Raw genomic sequence first — 26955 nt, forward strand, 5'->3', positions numbered from 1 at the left:
AGCAAATCGATACAGTAAAATTCAAATAAATATAATAAATGAAAGAACTTTGAGAAGAACCTTGCACAAAGTTAATTTATCTTCTTGCTCAAATCTGAGCTGAAAAGAGGAGAGACTGAGAGGAGAGTGCTCAGCACCTGCTCTGACACCTCTTGCTTTGCCATCCATTGCAAGATCCTTCCCTCCTTTTTGGTAGCTACCCATCTACTTTTTTCTTTTCCCTTCTTTTTTCCATTTCTTTTATCTTTTCCTTGCTTCTCTTTTCCTTTTCTCATATTTATTCTTCATTACTCTGCAATCTTCTTGTTTTGGCAACAGAATTAATTTTTATTTGGCTATTTCCCCACTTTCCCTATGCTTCCTCATTTTTCAAATTAGAAAAAATTAACACCCTGACAAAAAAGCAGAAACCTATGTTTTTAGAAATGAAAAAGTCAAAAGACTCTTTTCAGTTTTTGTTGTTGTCATCATTCGAGATTTAAGAAACACCAAATAAAATGGGCATTTCTGCATTCATAGTAGAAAAGAAAATGGACTGTACATGAAACTGAAGTTCAACTTGTTTTTCTTTTTTTAGAATATAATAAGTTCAACCTATAGCTTTCAAAGCTGTCCTACTTGTCAGTTCTTCTTTCTGGTCTTCTCCACAATTAAAAAAAAAGATGACATTTAGCCTTTTAGTTCTTTTCTTTGCTCTCTTCAGTTTGAATAACAGTAATAACTATCCCCAGAAAGATCCAGATGGCATCCTATCTCCAAGTTTAAATTTCCAATCTGAATTTATGAAGGGGAGGACAAGGATTCAGAATTAAAGTTTCCTAGAAGATGAGAGTGTCCCAGATCCAGGCCCTGGGAGGACGTCTAGAAGCTGGGGAAGGAGCCAGTCCAAGCAAGCTAATGAGCTCAGCCTGGAAGGAGCTTGGAGAGCATTCTCTGGATTTCTTGCAAAGGAAACCTTGCCTTGCCTCTCAACACCTGTAATTTAGATGATCTTCCCTTAATCAGCCCAAGTCTTGGTTTGCCTCTTCCTGTCCTTCTTATCCACCACTCCACCCTCCCCAGTCCCAGTGAATTTGTAGACACAACCAGGGCTTTTAAGCTTAACCCAATTAAGGAAAAGATGTAGCCAAGCTTTGTCCCTAATGGATCTAATTTCAAAGAACAAACCTTGCTTCTTAGATGACTTTTCAATGGTCCTCGTTTTGTTCAGGGAAAGAAATATGTATTTTTCCTTTGGTCAACTTTAAGCCCAATAAGTCTCTAAACAGACACAGGTCAGCCAAGGCAATAAATGTGCAAACCTGATGGGAATAAAGAATCACCTGGAATAATTTACTCCTATTTTTTGTTCATTTAAATACTTAAATTAGCAGAAGTTGTTAACTATGACTACAATAAATTATGAGGCTTCTTTAGGAAGAATGAGGAGAATGAGAAATGGATATAGCTGTAGGAGTGCTGGAAAAACATTCATATTAAATAGAGAATATTGAATAAATGTCTTTCTCTTCTTTCATGGTAGCTGTTATTTGATCTACTTAGTTATATCCAAACAGGGATTTGGGGGGGGGGGCAATGGTGGTTAAGTGACTTGCCCAGGGTCACACAGCTAGTAAGCATCAAGTGTCCGAGGCCGGGTTTGAACTCAGGTCCTCCTGAATCCAGGGCCAGTGCTTTATCCACTGTGCCACCTAGCTGCCCCCCAAACAGGGATTTTTAAAAGAAATAGGCACTAAGATATTTTCAGGGCTTTCTTGGTGAGTCTTCCTGCCAGATGCCTGTAAGAAAAGGAAAAACTTCACTCATCCTTAACTAGAAGGGTTAAAAAAAAAAAAAACACAGCCAACTATAGCTCAGAAAAAGCAGAGCCTGAATCCTGATGTGTGTTTGCCTGTTACTGACAGTCAAGAGATGGCATATACATTGTCTTTCAAAAGCTTCTGACAGTCCGAACCATCATATGCATTGTCTTTCAAATGCCCTTGGAGAATTAGGACTTTCTCACCACCAAAACAGCAAAATGCTACCAATAAAATCTGACAATACCAAGCAAAACCAATGGAGTTTAAAATGTAACCCGTGGTTTTGCGTCCACCCCATCAAATGTGTGTATATGTGTGCATGCGTGTGTGTGTGCATAATACAGAGAGAGAAGAGCAGAAGAGGTTACATTTGAAAGTCAATGATTTGCATCTTAGTTGGAAGGTAATGAAAGCGTTTTGACAAACTCCTAGGTGGTAGAGGAACTGTAAGGGTGTAAAAACTGATGCTAGCGATGCATTCCAAGATTTTCTTTGTTTCTCTGGGGAGCAAAAGAAATTACTTTTATTTTTAGCCTGCTGGTCCGCACAGGTCTGGCCTTGTTGAAAGTGACACAGGGCACACAGCCTATCCAACCCATAATGTCAGAGAAGTCAATCGCCTTTTTATGATCCTGATCTAGGGTATGAGAATAAACACGGACATCTTAGGAAAGCAAAGCTTTCCCAATGACATAGTTCCGTTAAAGGCAGGCAGATTCAGTCAGGGCACAAGGAGATTGAAAGGCTATTCTGTGCAAAGTCAAAGGCTTCCTGGCAGTTGCTTCTTACCCACAGATAAAAGTAAGTTGGAGGCTTAGGAGGGGTTAAATCATCATATGCAGAGGTCAAATCTAGCTAAATGTTCAGCGATAGAGAAATATGAGGAAAACATTTTTGGTCTGAAATGTGTAAATAATTTTGGGTTTGTTTTCATTCTCCAGATCAGGTGTTCTAAATTTCAGGAGGTCCGTGAACTTGGTCGGAGGAAAAAAATGACACCTTTAAGTAAAATTTAGGATTTCTTTCAATTGTGGATGTAAACAAAATATTACTCAGAAAAAGGACCTGTCGGTTTCACTTGACTACCAAAAGGTCCAGACACACACACACACATACACGTTGAAAATCTTTGCTCTAGATTCTCTAGTGCACATAGTGGGGGCAGTGGGGGAGAAGAAGAGGGGGAAGGGAAGAATATCCTAATCCATCGCCGATTTTCTTTGGGGACTTTAGAAGTGTTGGATAGGAGCTAAAAATAGGGGCTAACTACTCAGAGGAACTTCAACGACATAGCACTGAATCCAGCCTCCCAGACGATTCCGGGAGTGGCGGGAGGAAAAAAAAATAAAGAGGGTTTTGTTTTTCTCTTTTCTCTTTGCAAATACTCTAGCGCGGTTGGGGTACCCTTGACAGGAGCCGCAGTCACCGACTGCGAGCTAATAACTAGCGCCGGCTCAAGGAAAGGCTTTGGAGAGGGTTGGAGGAGAATGGGTGACAACAGATGCAGTGCGACCGAGAAGTAAGTATAACTCTTTGTTCCGGCCTCGCCGGCTCTTCCCAACTTAGAGCTGTGTTCTGCTAGAAGGGGTGAAAACAATGAAGGAGGAGAAGGGGCTATAAAAAACGCAGTGGACTGTGTACTAAGCAGAAATCTGAACCCGACAAGCATTAGGCATCATCCCTGCAATTAAAAAACAGTCACATTCTGCAAAAGTCTTCCGAAGGGAGAAAACACACATGCATGTCCATTGCTGTGCTGGAAACAAACTGTAAATGTAGATACATTTGGACAAGACCCCTGAGTTTATTAGTCTTTATCTCCCAGGAAGAAAACCACTACCAAGACATATGGGCATCTGACTTCCCTAGGGACACATAGCCAGTAAGTGTCAGAGGCAACATTTGAACCCAGGTCTTCCTAACAAGAGATCATTTCCCTCAAACTAATCATATATTGTAAAAGTAAAGTGCTGTTTTTTTTCTCCCTTTGGGATTATGGGGAGAAGGAGAAGACATGTTTTTCAAACTAGTGTATTAGCTCTATCTGAAAAAGCAGGTTTTGAAAAGTGGAGAAAAGGGAAGTAAGGCTATTTTATCTTTGGCTTTGCATACAGTAACTTAAGTAAGGGCCAGGACAAATAAATGGCCTCTAGAAGAAAGGGATGTGGAACTTCAGCTGAGCAAATGAAACGTTTAAAGCATTCCGTGAAGACAACCCTTTCGTTCCAGGGAATTTACAAGTTTTAAAATATTGAAACATGAACAATGTTTGTTGGGATAGGATCGTTACAGAGGGTATGAAAGATGTGCATTGCAAGGTGTTTTGTTTGTTTTTATTGCAAGGTTTTAAAAACAGTATCCAATTGAAGTTCAATTGAAAGAACATCTTGAAAATTAAAGAAATTGAATATCTACTAAATGTATGGGTAAATAGCACATGTAAACAGCACATGATTTGCTTTCATTCGGAATTACTTTAAAAGTAAATAGTGCCATTTATGAATTTTACCAAATTAAATAACTTATGCATTCCTATTATTACTTATGTGCACATATGCACCTATATAAACTTAAATGTGTAAATATAATTTATGTCTAAGGCGTGGTTGCACTTTTTATTATTTTCTGAAGCAAGTTGTTTGTAGTTGGGCATCAAATATACAAACCATAGGGTTGAGCTTTCAGAAGTCTGAACTGCTGTTGCCCCCTTGTGGACAAAATTTTCAGTATCTTTTTTGCTCATGAAAAAAGAACTATTGCCCATAGTCTTTTTTTCGTGTTTAAAGACACCTTTGGGGGGGGGGGGATTCTGATGTTACTTTAGTACTTGTATCTTCCCATATCTGCTCTTTGATTAAATTCTGTTTATTTTAAATCTGTTCATCCAAATTCATCAGGTAATTAATACAATCCATAAAATAGAATGGAAGTTTGGCAATGTTCCTGGTAGGATCTCATCCATTTAAACAATCCAGATCAAAAATCCCACTCCTTCCCCACAGTTCAGTTTTCTTATTAGCTTGTGTCTAAGTAGGTGCTCTTTTTTTAGACCTCTCACTTAGCAGCTGTTGAGAGCCTGATCTCAAATCTTTAATAAAGTTGGTATACATGTTTATTGCAGTCAGTCAAAAAAAGCATCTATTAAGTGTTCCGGGCACTGTGCTGGGGATACAAAGAAAGTTCAATATAATCCCCACTCTAAGGAAACATTTATGTTCTAATGGGGGAAGAAAGTTGTCAGAGTGATTGGAAAGCCTTGGTGGTGCTCTCAATAGATAGAGGGAAGGTTGAAAGAATGTTGGATTTGGGTGGGGAGGACGACCACCAGACAGTAGACACTTCCTCCTTCAAGGGCAAATTGTTTTTGAAGATATAGCTTCTTCAACATTGAACATCCATCCACTATAATCAAAGACAGAATGATAAAGCTGTTGTTTCAAAACACCATTCCATCTTTCAACAATGCCAGCTATCAGAGGATGGTACCAGATGTGGAAAAGCCAGTATATCTTGATCAGAGACAATGGTTCAGTGGGACCGCAAGGAAGAAGGATGTATTTTGTGAAACATTGCTACTCTCCGCTATACTTTGAAGCTAAACTCCTCAAAAAGCTATCTGCTTTCTCCCCTATTACTCTTTTCTTTAACCCATTACAGTCTGGCTTCTGACCATATTCATTCCACCAAAACTGCTCTCTCCAAAGTTATTAATGATCTCTTAATTGCCAAATCCAATGGCCATTTCCCAAACCTCATTATCCTCGACCTTTCTGCAACCTTCAACACTGCTGATCACTGTATCCTGCTTGATACCCTCTTCTCTCTAGGTTTTCAGAGCAACACTCTCTCCTGGTTCTCCTACTACCTGTCTGACCATTCCTTTCTCTCCTTTTCTGGATCTTATTTTTTTTTTTGAGGCAATTGGGGTTAAGTGACTTGCCCAGGGTCACACAGCTAGTGTCAAGTGTCTGAGGTTGGATTTGAACTCAGGTCCTCCTGACTTCAGTGCAGGTACTGTATCCACTGTGCCACCTAGCTGTCCCCTCCGTTTCTGGATCTTCTTCCAAATCACACCCTCTTGTTCAATCCCCAGCATTTAGCACAGTGCCTGGCACATAGTAGGTACTTAAATGTTTATTGACTCGTTCATTGATGGTAGTTGATAAGATGGTAGACTTAACTACCTACAGCAATGTCATAAGTCTAGACTATCAAGCAAGTAATAGCTCGAGCCTTCATTTGTGTTTGCTTATGTCCAAGGCATAAACACACTGAAAACTGAACACTGGGCTTTCATGAGAACAGTATAGATGAAGATCTTATCCACCACCTCACTCAAGGTTATCTCACATGTCAGCCACATAACCTACAGATCAGGTAACTGGGAGGACTTGCCAGCACCCTGATTCTCGAGGGTATTCCTCACTTACCAGATCAATGTGTACTGAGGTCCCTCCCCTTGTTGTGGGCAAAGCTGTCTGCAAGCCTAGTAAAGCATTTTCAGGTGACAGGTCCTCAAAGACAGGGCAGAGGCCAGTAGGTTACTTGAGGAGGCAAAGTTTCTGGTCTAGAACTAGAGATCTCAGCTCTGGCAGAGCTGAAACCTGATCAACAGAGTAAAATACAATCTTGAGGGGGCAGCTAGGTGGCACAGTGGATTAAAGCACTGGCCCTGGATTCAGGAGGACCTGAGTTAAAATCCAGCCTTAGACAGTTGACACTTACTAGCTGTGTGACCCTGGGCAAGTCACTTAACCCTCATTGCCCCACAAAACAAACAAACAAAATACAATCTTGAATGTACTTTCTCCATTTAACAATGAAGGCCTCATATCCTACTCATCTTGTGAGAGCATAACTCAATCATAATAAGCAACTCTGGATAAAGGATTGTAACCCTCTGTCAACCATTCACTAGCAACCAGGGCCAACAGTAGGTGAGTACCTATTTTTCATTTTAAAAATATTTTGAGTATAACTTGTTTTATAAAGCCATTGATTTTTACAAAAATAATTCAAAAAGACAAGAAGAAAAATGTCAACCATATATCAAATAAATATGACTATATGCAGTGTTCCATGATCAAGGGCCCCTCAATTCTCAATTCTGCACCAGAATGGGGCTGGAAGGCTTCTTCTCATATCTCTTCATTGGGACAGAATTTATTCTTGTAATTTTGCAAAATTATTTTTTCTTATTTTATGATTGTTGTCCTTTCCATGTATACTGTTGTAGCTATTTATTGTATTGTTTTCTTCACTGTGCTTACTTTACTTTGTATCAGTTCATATGAGCCTTCCCATGCTTCTTTGTATTTACCAAATTTAGGCAGCTAGTTCTTTATCTACTAGATAAAGTAGATGGAATGCCAGACTTGGAGTCAGGAAGACTTGGATTCAATCTTATCTCAAACACTGATTAGCTATGTGATTTGGGGAAGTCAGTTCATGTCTCTCAGGTGTTTCAGTTTGCTCATCTGGAAAATGAGGATAATAAAAGCATTTCCCTCACATTTTTTATAAGGATCAAATGAGATACCATACACAGAGCACAATGTAAACATTGTAAATGCTATTATTATATTCACAACTTCTTACAGCACAGGATTATTCCATTCCCTTTATGTTCCACAATTTGTTTAGCCATACCCCAGTAGAGCTCTTTGCTATCATTAATAGTTATTATCCAAAGTGGTAATGAGAGTGTCCTTGTTGGGGAGCTTGAAGCCCCAGAATCTTAGTGACCATTTGGTACAGCTACCCCCTGGGTACACCCTGACAAATGCTCTACTCAGCCAGTTCCTTATCTTCAGAGACGTTCAAAACAGTGGGTTCTGGGGCAGGTAGGTGGCTCACTGGATAAAGCACAGGCCCTGGATTCAGGAGGACCTGAGTTCAAATCCAAACTCAGACACTTGACACTTATTAGCTGTGTGACCTTGGGCAAGTCACTTAACTTTCATTGCCCCATCAAAACAAGCAAACAAACAAAAAAGTTAAGATGCATGTCTGGAGGCCACCAGATGATCCATACAATGTAGTGATGGAATTTGCTAGGCTCCCATTTGGAGCTTTTCTTAGTTCATTATGGGAGGCACTGGTCTCATCCTAATTTCTGCCAGCATACCAATTTTCCCATTATTTTTGGTCAACTAGTGAGTTCTTCCTTCAGTAGGAAGGGACTTTAAGTTTATCAAATACTATACTATTGTGTTTATCTGCTTCTGTCTATCATGTATCTAATCTGTTTCCCTCCTCTCTAAGGAAAAAAAAAGTACCAAATCATTTTGATTATTACTGTTTTGTAATACAAGTTGAGATATGGTACTGCTAGATTATTTTCCCCTCATTTTTTTCATTATTACCCTTGAGATTCTTGACCCTTCATTGTTCTGTTTGAATGTCATTATTATTCTAGTTCTATAAATTTTTTTGGGGGGGGGGAATTTGATACAGAACTGAACTATCTTTTTCATAGTTATTAATTGTTTGAAGGATTTGTTTTTTGACCTATGCATTCTTTGGTATTTCATTATTAAGTCTCCATTTAGAGGTGCACCTTTTGTTTGTGCTTCCTGAATTGATTACTATTTTTATTGCATTGTGGTCTATAAAGCATATTCTGCCCTTTTAAATTTATTTGCAATTTATTCCACTACACATGATCTATTTTTTTTTGAGGGGCAATGAGGGTTAAGTGACTTGTCCAGGGTCATACAGCTAGTGTCAAGTGTCTGAGGCCAGATTTGAACTCAGATGCTACTGAATCCAAGACCGGCACTTTATCTACTATCTAGATAGATAGATAGATATATAGACTGATTCTTTCATGGTTGAATTCTGAAAGTCTCAATATTCTTTTTTTTTATGAGATATTTTATTTTTTCCGTTACATGTAAAGATAGTTCTCAACTTTTGTTTATACATGCTTTACAATTTCAGATTTTTCTCCCTCCCTTCCCTCCCTCCCCCCTCCCCTAGACAGCAGGTAATCTGATATAGGTTATATCTATATATCTCTATACATATACATATAGATATATATATACACACACATATATATATACATAATAACATTAATCCTATTTCTGCATTAATCCTGTTACAAGAGAAAGAATCAGAGCAGTGATGCAAAACCTCAAAATAGAAAAAAAAAACACACAACAGCACCCAAAACAAAAGAAATAATATGGTTCAATCAGCATCTATACTCCACAGTTCTTTCTTTCTTTTTTTTTTCTTGGATTTGGAGATCCTCTTCTATCATGAGTTCCCTGGAACTCTTCTGTACCATTGCATTGGTGAGAAGAATATAGTCCATCACAGTAGGTCAACACTCAATGTTGATGATACTGTGTACAATGTTCTTCTGGTTCTGCTCATCTCACTCATCATCAGCTCACGTAAGACCCTCCAGGTTTCTCTGAACTCTTCCTGCTCATCATTTCTTACAGCACAATAGTATTCCATTGTATTCATATACCACAACTTGTCCAGCCATTCCCCAATGGATGGGCACCCCCTCAACTTCCAATTCCTTGCTACCACGTAAAGAGCAGCTATAAATATTTTTGTACATGTGGGTCCCTTTCCCCCTTCCATGATTTCTTTGGGCAAAAGACCTAAAAGTGGGATTGCTGGGTCAAAGGGTATGCACAGCTTTATCGCCCTTTGGGCATAATTCCAAATTGCTCTCCAGAATGGTTGGATCAGCTCACAGCTCCACCAACAATGCATTAGTGTTCCAATTTTCCCACAGCCTCTCCAACATTTATTATCTTCCTTTTTTGTCATTTTAGCCAATCTGATAGGTGTCAGGTGGTACCTCAGAGTTGTTTTAATTTGCATCTCTCTAATCATTAGAGATTTAGAGCATTTTTTCATATGGGAATAGATAGCTTTGGTTTCTTCATCAGAAAACTGCCTGTTCATATCCTTTGACCATTTCTCAATTGGGGAATGACTTGGATTCTTATAAATTTGATTTAATTCCCTATATATTTTAGAGATGAGGCCTTTATCAGAAGCACTGGCCTCAAAAATTGTTTCCCAGCTTTCTGCCTCCCTTCCAATTTTGGATGCATTGCTTCTGTTTGTACAAAAATTTTTTAATTTAATATAATCAAAATCATCCACTTTGCATTTTATAATATACTCTATCTCATGTTTGGTCAAAAACTGTTCTCCTTTCCAAAGATCTGATAGGTACACTATTCCTTTCTCTCCTAATTTACCTATGGTATCACCTCTTATGTCTAAATCATGTATCCATTTTGACCTTATTTTAGTATAAGGTGTAAGATGTTGGTCTAAGCCTAATTTCTGCCATACTATCTTCCAGTTTTCCCAGCAGTTTTTGTCAAATACTGAGTTCCTATCCCCGAAGCTGGAGTCTTTGGGTTTATCAAACACTACATTACTAGTGTCATTTACTACTGCATTTCCTGAGCCTAGCCTATTCCATTGATCTACCACTCTATTTTTTAGCCAAAGTCTCAATATTCTTGAAGCTCTAATTTCTAATTATTGTCTTGCAAAAATTTGTTCCATTCCACATGCTTTCGTTTGCTTATTTTTCTACTAGATTTCTCCAACTCTGAGACAAAAAAGCCTCCTACTATTATTATCAATGCCTAATTAAGTTAATAATTCCTTTATGAATTTAGAAACTGTGCTATTTAAAGCATATAAATTTATTATTAACATTGATTTGTCCTGTTTCCTTTAAGCATAATGTAATTTTCTTATTTCTATTTATATTGTAAATTTTTATTTTTATTTTCTGAGACAGCATGATTATAACTCTTGAGATATTTTGTGTTTCACCTGACACAAAGTAAAAATTTTCCACCTTTTAATTTTTGTTATCTGTATAGCTGTGCCTTTTAGATGTGTGGGGTTTTTTTTGTTTTGTTTTGTTTTTTGGTAAACATCTGATTATGGCATTTGTTTCCTATCCAGTCTCTTTCCATTTTATTGGATTGTTTTAATTAATTCATATTTGAGGTGATGAAAGTTAGATTTACTTTCTTCCATTTGTCTTTAGTACTGCTTTTTTTTTTTCACCTAAATTGAGAGGGTATTTTTCCTTCTTCTTTCCATTTTAAGTCACTATTTAGTCTCTATGATTAGCTTTACTTAATCATCTTTAAAACAACCCTATTTCCATAGGCTTTTTTCCCTTGCCCACACCCTTAATCTTTTCCCCCTCCTATTTGTCCATGCTTTCATCTGATTGGAATTTTCCTTAATGGTCTTTTTTTTTTTTTTAAAGTTCTATAATTTTGGCTCCTTTTTCACCCATTCATTTAGTGGTTAATCCAAAATCCCTCCCCATCTTTTTTCCTCTGAATCTTTTGTTTGTCTTTTTTTTCTTTTTCTCTGCCTTTTTCTAGCATGGATTTCTTTGCTTTGTTCTCTTCACGAATTCTTTTCTTTTTCTGCCTATTCTGAACTTTTATTCTTTGCTTCATAGAAATATGCTGATTAAGTCCTTCTGTAGACTCTGGATTCTATACTGAAATGAAATCTTGGAATTGCCAAATTTGACTGTTGTCTTCCAGATAAATTCTTTGTGAATCTTGACCCCCTTTTTTTTTATTGTGCACCACTCTTAGAAATATCAATTCATAAGAATAGTAATGAAAATAAAGGCATTTCCCCATGGCAGAAATTTCTCTTTGTCTGCAATCTTGTGTTGCATTTCTCTCCCCTGTCCTCATGAATATTCTCTTTCCCATTCATCTTGCAATCTCCTCTCAGGGAGCATGTCCTCTGACTCTTTTGGGGGCCATTTGCCCTATGGACCTCCTACTTCCCTTCTCTTGAGGCAGGATATTGCTAATGAAAGCACAACATTGTGTCAGAGGAAGTGGCCTTCTTGTGTACCAACTCCCCAGAGATTAAATTCATTGTTAGGTTCATATCTCCCATTAGAGAATATACCTCTTGCCCTCTGGGAGTGTTCTTCAGGGGGATCCCCATTCTCTCAGTAGATTGAGACCTCCTCCCCTTGCTTTTTCTGCTTTTAATCCTTCCCTTTTCCACCTTTCCCATATTCCCTCCTTTTATTGAGTGGTTATAGAATTTATCTTCCCTTAATTGTTTACACATGGTTTGATTAGGGGGACTTCCCTCTTTTCCCACATTTTCCTTTCTTTCCCCTTTTTATGAACATTCATTCAGCTATTTGATCCCACAAAATATATTGAATCACCTATAAATCGATTGTGAACATGAGATGGAGATCTTGAATTCAGATAATTCCTCCATTCCTTTGTGTACTATTAAAAAGAAATCTCCTAATTATACCTCAGTTGTTGTTGCTTTTTAACCCAAGAACTGTCTTTCTCTTTCTGATCTTTTTTCTTTTAATAGCCTCTATAGGTAGGGTCATTAGTTTCTTTATTTATTCATCCTTTTGTAGTTAGATTCATTTAAGAGAGATAGAAAGGTAGATAGATAGATAGATAGATAGATAGATAGATAGATAGATAGATAGATAGATAAGTAGATACATATATACATATATGGATAGATAGATAATGTTTCTTATTCATTTATCATTAGGTCTGTAGGGTATGATATGGCAGGCTACATCTTGAGTGCCTTTGCTTTTTGGAATATTTCATAATATTATTTCCTATATCTTTTTTTTTTTGAAGGGCAATGAGGGTTAAGTGACTTGCCCAGGGTCACACAGCTAGTAAGTGTCAAGTGTCTGAAGCTGTATTTGAACTCAGGTTCTCCTGAATCCAGGGCCAGTGCTCTATCCACTGTGCCACCTAGCTGCCCTCTATATTTTTTTTAATGAGGCAATTGGGGTTAAGTGACTTGCCCAAGGTCACACAGCTAGTAAGTGTCTGAGGTTGGATTTGAACTCAGGTACTCCTGACTCCAGGGCCAGTTCTCTATCCACTGTGCCACCTAGCTGCCCCTCCTCTATATCTTCTTAATAGATATAGAGTAGTCTTTGATATTCTCATTACTTTACCTTTATTATTGAAAATCTCCATGACATTTATGGGATTTTTTTTGTTTCTCATTGGAGTTATTAAATTGTTAAATTCCATCTTGGAGTTTGAAACCTGTTCATTGGGTTTCTTTGTTTTTGTTTTTGGTTGTTGTTTTGCTAGAGGCAATATATGTGGATTTTTTTTCAATTTGGTGCTTTATTTTCTGTATTCAGAAGTTCTGAGTTTCTTACATTATTTCCTGCATTGTGGTACATAGGGTTTTTTTTCTTTCTTTCTTTCTTTTTTTAGTTAGACAATTGGGGTTAAGTGACTTGCCCAGGGTCACACAGCTAGTAAGTGTTAAGTGTCTGAGACCGGATTTGAACTCAGGTACTCCTGACTCCAGGGCCAGTGCTCTATCCACTGTGCCATCTAGCTGCCCCGGTGTATAGGTTTTTTGAGCTGTCATGTTCTTCTGAGAGAACTATCCTTATGTTCTCTCCACACATCCTGACTCCAAGATCAATTTGTTTGCTTGTATAGAGATCATGTGCTTTTTTCAACTTCACTGCCTTTGTCTTGTTTTCTTCTAGATTGTATTTCACTTCACTATGCTCATATTCTGAATCCTTTGTTCTCTTTTTTGGGAATGACTCATCACCATGTATTCAAATTTTTCTATTATTCTAATTATTTCTACTATGTAGGCCATAAATTCTGCCATGTGCTACCCATGGCTTATTATTTGAAAATCCTAATTTCTCTTTTGAACTAATTCAAGAACTCCTGCAGTGGTTCGGTGCTTTCTTGGGAATCTACAATGTCTGATGTTTCTTCAGGTGTTAGTTCAATTTCCTATGTCTCACATTTGTGGAGAGATTTGTCATCCTTTACATATCATGGATGGGGGCAGCTAGGTAGCGCAATGGATAAAGTACCGGCCCTGGATTCAGGAGGACCTGAGTTGACACTTACTAGCTGTGTGACCCCGGGCAAGTCACTTAACCCTCATTGCCCCACAAAAAGTAAACAATTTAAATTTTTTTAAAGAGATATCATGGTATTCAGCCTTCTAATTTTAGTGTCCTCTCTGTTAAATGATTATGCTTTCTCATTTCAGCTTGCAACAACCCAATTAGTTAGGTGCTATGATTATCTCTATTTTATAGACAAGGAAACTGAGCCCCAAAGAGGTGAAAGGACTTGCCCAAATAATGCAACTAGTATGTATTAAAGGGAGGATTTGAGCTCAGTTCTTCTTAAGCCCAAGTCCAAGGTTTTTGTACTACCTAGCTGCCTAAATGATAGATGGAGAGTTTACTCTGAAAGCAGGCCTGCAACTCGGTATTCTCCTCCTCATCCTCCTCCTTTGAGGAATTTACTTTTTTCTGATTTCAGTCTCTGTCTCAAGTGGTTTCCAGAGGGAAAGGACTGAGCCTGATTTTATTCAAGTTCCCTTTCCTTCAAACCTAGTGTAGTCACACAAGGGGCCCTATTTCCTTCTGAAATACTATCACTGGCACCTTATTGGGCTTCTTGTTTTCTTGTCCTTACAATCTGCTATACTTGTTCTACCTCTGGTAAACAATTCCTCTTTTGGTTTGTTGTTGTTTTGGTTTTTCTGAGAGTAATTGGGTATGAAAGAAACATCCAGCCTACAATCTTTGGGCACATGATGCAGAAATCCCAAGGCATTCATTTCTTTCTTTCTTTCTTTCTTTCTTTCTTTCTTTCTTTCTTTCTTTCTTTCTTTCTTTCTTTCTTTCTTTCTCTCTCTCTCTCTCTCTCTCTCTCTCTCTCTCTCTCTCTCTCTCTCTCTTTCTTTCTTTCTTTCTTTGGCAGGGCAATGAAGGTTAAGTGACTTGCCCAGGGTCACACAGCTAGTTAAGTGTCAAGTGTCTGAGGCTGGATTTGAACTCAGGTCCACCTGAATCCCAGGCCAGTGCTTTATCCACTGTGCCACCTAGCTGCCCCCTCAAGGCATTCATTTCTAAAAATAACAAATAGTTATTATGGAAACATTTTATAATTTTATTGTTGCAAACTCGTAAAGCCCTACAATCATTTGTTGTCTCTATGATTAATCAATAAGATTCATAGAATTTGGGGCAGTTAGATGGCACAGTGAATAAAGCACCAGCCTTGGATTCAGAAGGACCTGAGTTTAAATCCAGCCTCAGACACTTGACACTTAATAGCTGTGTGACCCTGGACAAGTCACTTAACCCTCATTGCCCAACCCCTCGATAGATAGATAGATAGATAGATAGATAGATAGATAGATAGATAGATAGATAGATAGATAGATAGATAGATAGATAGAGATATATGAAAAGAATCATAGGATTTGAGAGTTGGAACTGCACAGACCAAAGGCATCTGTACTATAAATTAATAGATAATCAGTCATCTGGCCTCTGCTTAATGACATTTAAGTTGGAGTAACCAACCATCTCTTGAAGCAATACCCAACAAGTATTTAGTTAATGCCTACTACATGTTAAACAAAGTGTTAAATGACAAGGATATAAAGACAAAACATTGAAACAGTCCCTTCCTACCATTGTGCTTACATTCTCTCAGGGAAGTGGGGGTGACACATACATTTATAATCACATATACAAAATATGTAAAAAATAAATACAAGGTAATTTTTAAAAGGCACTGACAGCTTAGGGGATAACAAAGAGACAGGTTGAGAATCTAAGCCAGGAAATGCTTTTGTCCTACCAGGTACTAATTCCATCTCTTAATCAAAATATGATTAACAAAAAGGAAAGTGGGGCATAAAAATGCCATAAAGATTGAAATTTTTTCACTCTTCTCCATAGCTCAAGCTGTAAATGTGACCATAATGACATTCACTACAGTAAGAAAATTGGGATGTTTCAACAGTATGTATAGAGTAATTCCTGCCAATTATGATGACAACTCTAAATCCATACACTCACTCTATAAAGGCCTTGTAATATCAAGGTACTCTAATTCCATTCCTGCTTCCTTTAAAAAAAAACACCAAATACCTGAAGAAGAGAAAAATGTAATTTAAAATAGTTAATAGGTTAATCACACTGGGTCTTGTATTTATCAAATACAGGCACTGGTTCAGTAACGATGGCAAAGAGAAGTATTGTGTTGAGCCAAGAAAATGAATCAAATCTTTAATGGAGATATAGAAAGAGAAATTTTCATGTGAATTGTAAAAGGATAAACCAATGATAAACTAAGTTATCATAAAGTAATCATGAAAATTGAGAAACAAATATGTTTTCTTTTACCCTGGGAGGATTAGCGAGATGGTGCAGTGGATAGCACTGGCCCTGAAGTTGGGAGAACCTGAGTTCAAATCTCAGATACTTATTACCTGTGTGACCCTGAGCAAGTCACTTAATCCCAATTGCCTTAAACATCCAGGGCCATCTCAAGTTATCTTGATATATATCTTGCCACTGGACCCAGATGGCTCTGGAAGAGAGAGTGTGATTGATTACTTTGAACAACCCTCCCTCATTTAAATCCAACTCAGTGCAAGTCATGACATCACCCGGATGTCATGGTCCTCTTCAAGAACAATGGACAAATAACAACAAGAACAACAAGGTCTTTAGAATGAGATTAAAATTCTTCTTAAGAATACTTAAATGTGGGGCAGCTAGTTGGCACAGTGGATAGAGCACGGGCCCTGGAATCAGGAGTACCTGAGTTCAAATCCAGCCTCAGACACTTGACACTTACTAGCTGTGTGACCTTGGGCAAGCCACTTAACCCCAATTGCCTCACTAAAAAAAAAAAAAAGAATACTTAAATGAGTCACATTCTTCTTTATTCTTGTTTGACTTATTTTACTTTTTTAATGTTATTTTTCTAATCTCTCACAAAACTTGAACTACTAAAACAACAACAACATAACTTTCAAAACAAATATACATAATCCAGGAAAACAAATACCTACACTGACCATGTAAGAAAATACATGTGTCATTCTGCATTTTAAGTCCATCATCTCTCTGGGTGGCATGATTCATCTTCAGTCTTTTAGACTCCTGGCTTATGAATGAATTGATCAGGTTACATTCTCTATAATATTGTCATCAGGTAAATTGTTATCTGAATTCTGCTCACTTAACTCTGCATCAATTCATATATATCTCCCCAGATTCCTCTGAAATGGTTTTGTCATTTCTTATAACATGATAATATTACATTTATTTGTCATAATTTGTTTTGCCATTCTCCAATGGTTAGGTGCCCTGTTAATTTCTTTTTTTAAGAATATTTTTTGGGGCAACTAGGTGACACACTGGATAAAGTACCGGCCTTGGATTCAGGAAAACCTGAGTCCAAATCCAGCATCAGACACTTGACACTTACTAGCTGTGTGACCCTGGGTAAGTCAATTAATCCTCATTGCCCCACCAAAAAAAAATATTTTATCTTCGTCTTAATTATATGTGAAAATGATTTGTAACATTTACTTTTTATAATTTTTGAGTTCTAAATTCCCTCCCTCCCTGACTTCCCTCTTTCTTGAGAAGGCAAACATGTTGATATAGATTATATTTGTGCAGTCATGCCAAACATATTTCCATATTAGCCATGTTGAAAAAGAGAATACAAACAAAACAAAAAAACAAGAAAAAAATACTTTTAAAAAAATGCTTCAATGTGTATTAAGACTCTATCAGTTCTTTCTTTAGATTCTTTCAGAATTGTCTTGTATCATTGTATTCCTGAGAATACCTAAGCCATTAACAGTTGATCATCATATAATATTGTTTTTACTGTGTACAATGACTCTGCTCACTTCACTTTGTAACAGTTCATATAAATCTTCCCAGATTTTTCTGAAACCATCCTGCTTATCATTTCTTGTAGCATGATAGTATTTCATCATAATCATATAACATACACCCTGTTAATTTTTTTCCTTTTCTTTCTTTCTTTTTTTGCATGGGGCAATGAGGGTTAAGTGACTTGCCCAGGGTCACACAGCTAGTAAGTGTCAAGTGTCTGAGGCCAGATTTGAACTCAGGTCCTCCTGAATCCAGGGCCAGTGCTTTATCCACTGTGTCACCTAGCTGCCCCCTCCTTTTTTACACCCTGTTAATTTCACATTCAGAACTACTATGAGAAAAGCTGCTAAATTTTTTTGTACATATGGACCCTTTTCCTCCTTATATGATTTCTTTGGGGTACAAGCCTAATAGTGGCTCTAATGGTATGCGGAATTTGGTCACTTTCTGGGCATAATTCCAAATTCTGAATTGCTTTCCAGAATAGCTCAACTAATTCACATCTCCACCAACAATGCACTAGGGTACCTATTTTCCTACAGTCCCTCCATATGTTATTATTATTATTTTTTTTTAGTGAGGCAATTGGGGTTAAGTGACTTGCCCAGGGTCACACAGCTAGTTAAGTATTAAGTGTCTGAGGCCAGATTTGAACTCAGGTACTCCTGACTCCAGGGCCGGTGCTCTATCCACTGCGCCACCTAGCTGTCCCCTCCATATGTTATTTTTGTCTTTTATCATCTTTTCTAGGTAAATAAGGGATGGGACCTCAGAGTTGTTTTAATTCATATTTTTCTAATTTTTTATATTACTATTATTTCAAATATTTTATTTTTAACATTTTTTTAAATTTTGAGTTCTACTATGAATAACTTAGTTCTTCTCAACAATATTACGATCCAATACAATTCCAAAAGACTCATGATGGGGAAGGACTGATAGAGTCTGAATGTAGGCCAAAGCATACTATTATCACTTTCTTTATCTTTATCTTTTTTCAAGGTTTTTTTTTTCCCTTTTGGTCTGTTTCATCTTTCACAATATGACTAATATGGAAATATGTTTTACATGATTACACAGATATAATATATTTAAATTCTTATTTTTTAGGGAGGGGCAGGGGAAGAAGGGAGGGAGAAAAGTTGGAATTCAAAATGTTTTTTTTTTAATTAATGTAAAATTATCTTTACCTGCAATTGAAAAAAATAAAATACTATTAAAATTTTTTGAGTCCCAAATTCCCTCCCTTTCCCCACCCCTCCCCCATCATTGAGAAGGCAAACAATTTTCTATAGGTTATACATGTGTTTATCATGTAAAACATATTTCCATAATAAACATTTTAATATTATTATTGATAGCTTAGATTTTTAAAAAAATGCCTATTCATCTCCCATGACCACTTATCTACTAGAGAATGGTTTTAACCTTATAAATTTGGATCAGATTTTTAACATGTCTTGGATATGAGACATTTAGCAAAGAAATTTACATGAATGATTTTTCCTATAGTTCTCTCCCTTCTAAGTTCTACTATATTAGACTTATTTATACAAACCATCTTAATATCACATAATGAAAACCGTCCATCTAATAAATATTTATTATTATTTCTATCTCCTATTTAGTTATGAACTCTTCCCCCCACCAGGGATCTGAAAGATAATTTCCTCCCTGCTCCTCTAATTTGCTTATGATGTCACTTATGTCTAAGTTACATATCTATTTGAAGTTTATCTTGGCACATAGTGTGAGTTGATGGTCTCTACTCAATTTCTGCCAAACTGCTTTCTAATTTTCCTGGCAGTTTTTCTCAGCTAGCGAGTCCTTTGCCCAGGAACTGAGGTCGTTGAGTTTATCAAGACAGTATGCTACTGTGTTTGTTTGCTTCTGTATATTGTCCACCTAATACAGATAAACTGTCTTACTTTCAACCTTTTCCATTATTACTCTTTTGATTATTGACCTGTTTCTTCATTTGTTCTTCAGATTAATTTTATTATAATTTTCTAGTTCTATAAAAGTAAACCCTTTGATTGTTTGGTACAGACAGCATTGAATAGATACATTAATTTAGATCTTTGTCATTTTATCATTTGGGTTCAATCTATTCATGAGCAATTAATATTTCTCCAATAGTTTAGGTCTGTCTTTATTTCTTTTTTTTTGGTTTTTGTTTTTGTGTTTTCGTTTTTAGTGAGGCAATGGGGGTTAAGTGACTTGCCCAGGGTCACACAGCTAGTAAGTGTCAAGTGTCTGAGGCCAGATTTGAACTCAGGTCCTCCTGAATCCAGGGCCAGTGCCTTATCCACTGCGCCGCCTAGCTGCCCCCTGTCTTTATTTCTAAAAAAAGTATTTTATAGTTGAATTCATATAGTTTCTCTCTCTTTCTCTTTCTCTCTCCCCCTCTCTCCCCACCTCCCATTCTCTCTCCCATTTTTTCCCTCTCCCTTTCATTTATTCTCCTCTCTTACTCTCTCTCTCTCTGGCTCTGGTTCTCTTTGTGTGTCTCTTTCTCTCTGTGTTTCTCCATCTCTCTTTCTCTGTCTTTCTGTCTCTCCCTTTGACTCTGTCTTTCTCTGTGTGTCTGTCTCTCTACCTCTGTCTCTGTCACTTTGTCTCTGTCTCTCTGTCTGTTTCTCTCTGTGTGTCTCTCTGTCTCTCTCCCACCCTCACCATTGACCATGTTTTCAGAGAGATTAGATCAGGACAATTGGAGATATTTAAGGCTGTTGGGTTAAGTGCAGATTTAAACTCAGGTCTTCCCAACTCCAGGGTGCAGTGAATAGAGCACTAACCCTGGAGTCAGGAGGACCTGAGTTCAAATTTGATTTCAGACACTTACTAGTCATGTGGCCCTAGGCAAGTCACTTAACCCCAATTGCCTTAAACATCCTAGCCCATCTCCAATTGTCCTGATGTATATTTTGCCACTGGAGTCAGGTGGCTCTGGAGGAGAGAGTGAAGTTGGTGACTTTGTACAGCCCTTCCTCATTTAAATCCAATTCAGTACAAGTCATGACATCACTCCGATGTCACAGTCCTCTTTGAGAACAAAGGACAAACAACAACAGAGACTAGAAAAGGGTCAAAAAGTACAATTAAATTGGATCAGAATGGACCAGTAGGAGACAATACATTCAAACTGAGAGTAATAAAAGCCACATTCTGAGAAATTTAAACTGCCAAAATGATTGCAACTCAAAAGATTCTGCTGTTAAAGTTCTAGAGAATAATCCTGAGGGGTTAGGTTTCTAGTATTGCCATTTATAAACCACCTCTGGAATACCTCCCACTAGTAATCAATCAGCACACTTAATTAACTTTTGAAAGGATATTTACTGAGATAGTATAGTAAGAATAGTTGGTACAAACATCTACTCTCCAAAAAAAGAAAGAAAGAAAGAAAGAAAGAAAGAAAGAAAGAAAGAAAGAAAGAAAGAAAGAAAGAAAGAAAGAAAGAAAGAAAGAAAGAAAGAAAGAAAAGGTTGGGACCTATTCTCCCACAAGCATTTACAGGTGCATAAAAAGAATTGTATGCTGTATTACTGTCCATTCCCGTCATATTTAGAGTTGAAACAAAAGGCCAGGATAACAGGCAGTTTACCACCATGTGCTTCTAAAGGGAAATACCTATTTATCTTATTGTCTACTAGGTTATGGAAAAACTAGAGTCAGAGTAGAAAAAATATAATTCTCTCTCAAGCTGTTTTTTCACAGAAGACTGTATTTTATTTTCCCCATTACATGTAAAAACAATTTTAACATCCATTTTTAAAAAATTTGTCTTCCAAATTCTCTTCCTTTCTCCCTCATCAACCCCCCTTTAAGAAGGCAAGCAATTCAATATGCTATACATGTGTAATCATGTAAAACATTTCATGTCAGTCATGTTTCAAAAGAAAACAGGCAAAAAAAAAACCTCAAGAAAAGTAAAGTAAAAAAAAATTATGCTTCAATCTGTATTTAGACACCATCAGTTCTTTTTCTAGGGATGGATAGCATTTTTCATTATAAGTCCTTCAAAGTTGTCTTGGATCATTGTATTGCTGAGAATAGCTAAGACATTCACAATTGCTCATCCCACAATATTGCTGTTACTTTGAATACAGTATATTTCACTTTGCATCAGCTCATGTATGTCTTTCCAAGTTTGTTTGTGGTTATTTTTTGAGAGTATCCTACTCATCATTTCTTATAGCACAATAGTATTCTATCCTCATCACATAACACAGTTTGTTTAGCCATTTCCCAATTGATGGTCATCCCCTAAATTTCCAATTCTTTGCCATCAGAAAAGAGCTGCTAGGGCAGCTAGGTGGCGCAGTGGATAAAGCACAGGTCCTGGATTTAGGAGTACCTGAGAGTCAGACACTTGACACTTACTAGCTGTGTGACCCTGGGCAAGTCACTTCAACCCCCATTGCCCCGCAAAAAAAAAAAAAAAAAAAAAAGAGGTGCTATAAATATTTTTGTACATATAGGTTATTTTCCTTTTTGCTTTTCTATCTCTTTCTGGATACCAATCTAGTAGTGATCATGCTAGGTCAAAGGGTATGCATGGTTTTATAGCCCTTTGGCCATAGTTCCAAACTGCTGTACAGAATGGTAGAATCATCAAGCTTTTTTTTTTTTTTAAGTGAAGATTAATGTAGCTAAAAAAATTTGGAGCATCAGCCAAAGGTTTCAAGCTAAACCTTTTACCTAGGAGACACACTTACTATTTGGTTTTTTTTTTGCATTTTTTTTTCTGAAAGGCTCCTTAAGTGAGGAAATCAAAACAGAAATTCCTAATATTTTCTTTAATACTAATTCTGTCTTTTAGTGAAGATTCAATTAACAGAATGGAAGATGGGATTTAAAAAAAACACTTATGTGCATTTTAAAAATCCTTCCTCTGGATATAATTTTGTGCTTTTCATATACAGTTCCCAAATATTTTACCTTCAAGAGAAACTCTCATCCTATTTGGTTTACTGAACTACAGACGTCCAGAGTGATTGAAAGAATACTGAGGATTAGAAACCAGAATCAAACAATATTGTTGTTTATATAAGAGACACACTTGAAACAGAAAGACAGACACAGAATTAAAATAAAGGGTGAGAGCAGAATCTAATAAACTAGCCGAAGTAAAAAAGGGAGGGATAGCAATAATTAACTCAGTCCAAGCAAAAGCAAAAATAGATCTAATTAAAAGAGATAATCAGGGAAACTACATAATGCTAAAAGGTACCATAAGCAATGAAGTAATATTTTTTAAATTCACAGCAAATTTCTATGATAAAGGCCTCATTTCTTAAATGTATTGAAAATATAGAATTGAGTCAAATTTATAAAAACAAGAGCCATTCCCCAATTCATAAATGGTCAAAGGATATTAATAAGCAATTTCCAGAAGAAGAAATCAAAGCTATCTGTAGTCATATGAAAAAAATCTAAATCACTAGTGATTGTTATTGTTCAGTCTAGTCTGACTTTGTGTGACCCCATTTGGGGTTTGCCATTTCCTTCTCCAGCTCATTTTACAGATGGGAAACTGAAGCAAGCAGGCTTAAGTGACTTGCCCAGGGTCACACAGCTGTTGAGTGTCTGAGGTTGTATTTGACCTCAGGAGGATGAGCCTTCCTCATTTCAGGCCCATCACCCTGTCCACTATACCAACTAGCTGCCCTTCACTATTGATTAGAAAAATGCAAACTAAAACAACTCTGAGATAGCACCTCACACCTATCAAAAATGTAAATGCTAGCAAAGATGAAGGAAAAGTAGACATAATAATGAAGTGCTGGTAGAGTAGTGAACTGATCCAGGCATTCTGGAGAACAATTTGGAAGTATCTCCAAAAAGCTATAAAACTGTGCATACCATTTAACCCAGCAATGCCACTACCAGATCTGTATCCCAAAGAAATCAAAGAAAAATGAAAGGACCTATATGTACAAAAGTATTTATAGCAGCTCTTTCTGTGATGGCATAGAACTGGAAATCAAGGAGATGCTCATTGGTTGGGGAATGGCTGAAAAAGTTGTGGCATATGATTGTGATGCCACAAAACCAAAACAAATTAAGAATTCACTCAAGGGGCAGCTAGGTGGCACAGTGGATGGAGCACCAGCCCTGGAGTCAGGAGTACCTGAGTTAAAATCTGGCCTCAGACACTTAACACTTACTAGGTGTGTGACCCTGGGCAAGTCACTTAACCCCAACTGCCTCACTAAAAAAAAAAAGAATTCACTCAAGTATGTCCCAAGTTAGTCATGTGTGTGTCTACAGCTACCAAAAAGAAAAAAAAAATTGTTTGACTGGATTTTGACCAAATTGGATAGGATTTCTCCTCTAGTATATATATATGTGTGTGTGTGTGTGTGTGTGTGTGTGTGTGTGTGTGTGTGTGTGTGTGTGTGTGTGTACACAGTCAGAAAGTATTCCATATAGTGATTCCTTCATGTCTAATGGATAAATAAACAACACATGAAGGAGTAGTTCTTTGAGGAATTTCTAGGTCTTTGAGTAAGGGCAATGTTATTTTAACTTACAGTTATGATTTTTCTTACAAGTACTAGATTACATTTTTAAAATGACATACTGAATGTTCTCATGTAAAAAAAACAATTTTAAGGCCATATTTTTTCTTAACAAAGTTAGAATATAACACATATCATATAAATTAGTTTAACATCATAGATTTAAACTTGGAATCAAATATAGTCTGGAAATGAAATTTTGCCACAGACAAAAGCATGAAGATGTTCATAAATCAATGGAATAAAATCCTATAAAGCAAAGCACAGCACAGTCCACTTGAAAAAGCAAAACAAGCTTTATAAATATAAGATGAGAAATGACTAGAGAAATTAAGAAACAATAAAAGGAGACCCAGCATTCACAGTAAACTGGAACACTATACCATTACAATTATATGATCTTATGTGTAACCAATAGATGTCACTGGATAGGGAAGAGTTGGTTGATCCTGCTTCCTTTCTACTCCCCCTTCCAAGGCAATACCTAATTTCCACCTCTTCTCTTTGACTTTCCTTCTCTTCCTGTTGAGGAACAGGCCTGAAACACCATATACTAAACTTGGAAGCACCTCAGCCACAGTTGGATCACTGTTTTCATGGAACAAAACTGCAGAATGGGTGGCCATATAAAAGGAGAGAAATGAAGAAGACTGAGGGAAATGTGTGATGTTGCCCTAATAATGTCCGTTGGACAATGAAAGGAAAATTATTCTGGTAATCTCTCAGAATCCCCTACAGGAGAACAAGTGAGGTGACAAAGGGGAGGATTGAAGTCGAGGAAAAGAGGAAAATCTCAATTGAGTATTTGAGGGGGTCCTATTAAAAAATGCTCCCATTAGTAAAGAGAGATATTCTATAATGGGAGATGGGAAACCTTACAATGAGTATAATCTGCAAAGATTCAATGCTTAGAAAGTCCACCACCTCTGAGAGGAAGTGTTGTGCCTCCAAGGACAGCATCATGTCTGGGGGGGGGGGAGGGGGGAAGGAATCAGAGTTCCTGAGAATCAACTGACATCCAAAAGGGTAAAATGGTTGGAACCCAGAAAGGAGATTTCATGCTAAATGGGACAAAATGAACATGGGGAAGTCAAGGGGGTGGTATTAATCAATTAATTAGTTAATTTATTTGTTTGCTTGTTTATTGATTGATTGATTGCACAATCAGGAATGCAAGGAAATTTCTACCATGAGGCAAATGTACTTCTATCCCTTTTATCTCCTTCAAGAATTGATATCTCTAAGAGTAAAGCACAAAAAAAGGGCTAAGGAGTGGGGGGGGGCAGAGAAAATCTAAAATTCAATACATGGAAACTGTTTAGAAGAACTCAAAATAGGTATCTTAGAAACTTTATTTCCATGTGGTAAAGAGACATCAAAGAAGAAATATAAGTTCCATGAATTTTTTTTAAATGTCAAAAGTAGACAGTAAGGGAAGAGAAATAATTAAACCAAAAAAAACCCAAACAAACAAACAAACAAAAAGCAAAAATACAAGGAGATACTTTTTCCAAAAAGGCACAGAAAATGAGGGGGGAAATTAACAAGGTGAAGGGGAGAAAGGAGATTTTACTTGAATATTTAGCAGAGGGGGAGAATTAGATAACCAAATAAAAGGAAGAACAAAGGAATTAATAAGTGAAGCAAAACTAGAGAAAGGGAAGTGACCAATTGGAGGTGATTTGAAGGTAAAGAACAGTTAAAGCCCTTCTTCATAACCTGGCCCTTTCCTACTTTTCTGGTCTTATTATACATTATTTCCCTAAATGTCCTCTGAGGTCCAGTGGCATTGGACTCCTTGCTTTTCTTCATACAAAACACTCCATCTATCATTTCCATACTTTTTCACTGGCTATCCCTCACAGCTAAATTTTCTCCCTCATCATCTCAATCTCCTGGTTTCCCTGATTTTCTTCAGGTCCAAGATAAAATCCCATCTTCTGTAAGAAGATTTGCCTAATCCCTCTTGAAGATAGTGCTTCTTTCTGTTGAATATCTCCAAGCAGAGTGAAGTAACAGTATAAACAGAAAGACAAAAATATGGTCCATGTGCTCAAGGAGTTCACATTCAAATGGGGAAACAGCATGTAAAAAATTGTATATGCAAGATATATACAGTGTAAATAAAAGCTAATCTTAGAGAACTGGGGGAGGTGAGGGCAGAAAGACCAGGAAAGACTTTGGGGGGGAGGGCGGGGCAATGAGGGTTAAGTGACTTGCCCAGGGTCACACAGCTAGTGTCAAGTGTCTGAGACTGGATCTGAACTCAGGTCCTCCTGACTCCAGGACCAGTGCTTTATCCACTGCACCACCTAGCTGCCCCCCAGGAAAGACTTTTGATGAAGGTGGGATTTGTGTTTGAGGAAACCCTTGAAGATAGAAGGTGGAGGTAAGAAATCAGAGCATTCCAGAAATGGACAGCCAGTGAAAAGGCATATATCTGAGAAATGGAATTACTTGTTCAAAGAACAACAAGAAGGCCAATGTTGGGTGGTGCAGTGGATAAAGCACTGGCCCTGGATTCAGGAGGACCTGAGTTCAAATTTGGCCTCAGACACTTTATACTTACTAGCTCTGTGACCCTGGGCAAGTCACTTAACCCTCATTGCCCTGCCAGAAGAAGAAGAAGAAGAAGAAGAAGAAGAAGAAGAAGAAGAAGAAGAAGAAGAAGAAGAAGAAGAAGAAGAAGAAGAAGACCAGTGCTGCTAGAACATAGAATATATGGAAGAGAGAAGAGAAGAATGGAAAGGTAGAAATGAGTCAGGTTCAGGACTTTAAGTGGGAAACAGTACTTTATATTTTATGTTGGAGGTAATATAGAGTCACTAGAGTTTATTCAGCAGGGAAATGCAAATGATACAGGGTGACCTGGGCAGGC

General features: G+C 37.3%; 1 long non-coding RNA gene across 1 annotated transcript in view; it reads left to right on the forward strand.

The window, feature by feature from the left end:
• LOC122730614 overlaps positions 1–26955 on the forward strand; it is a 33112-nt gene that overhangs the window by 2105 nt on the left and 4052 nt on the right. Inside the window, exon 2 of the long non-coding RNA XR_006353520.1 lies at positions 3193–3321. This is a non-coding gene — a long non-coding RNA (uncharacterized LOC122730614). The remainder of the gene's footprint in view (positions 1–3192; positions 3322–26955) is intronic.

This window comes from Dromiciops gliroides, chromosome 6 (assembly GCF_019393635.1).
Source record: "Dromiciops gliroides isolate mDroGli1 chromosome 6, mDroGli1.pri, whole genome shotgun sequence".
In the NCBI taxonomy this organism is placed as follows: Eukaryota; Metazoa; Chordata; class Mammalia; order Microbiotheria; family Microbiotheriidae; genus Dromiciops; species Dromiciops gliroides.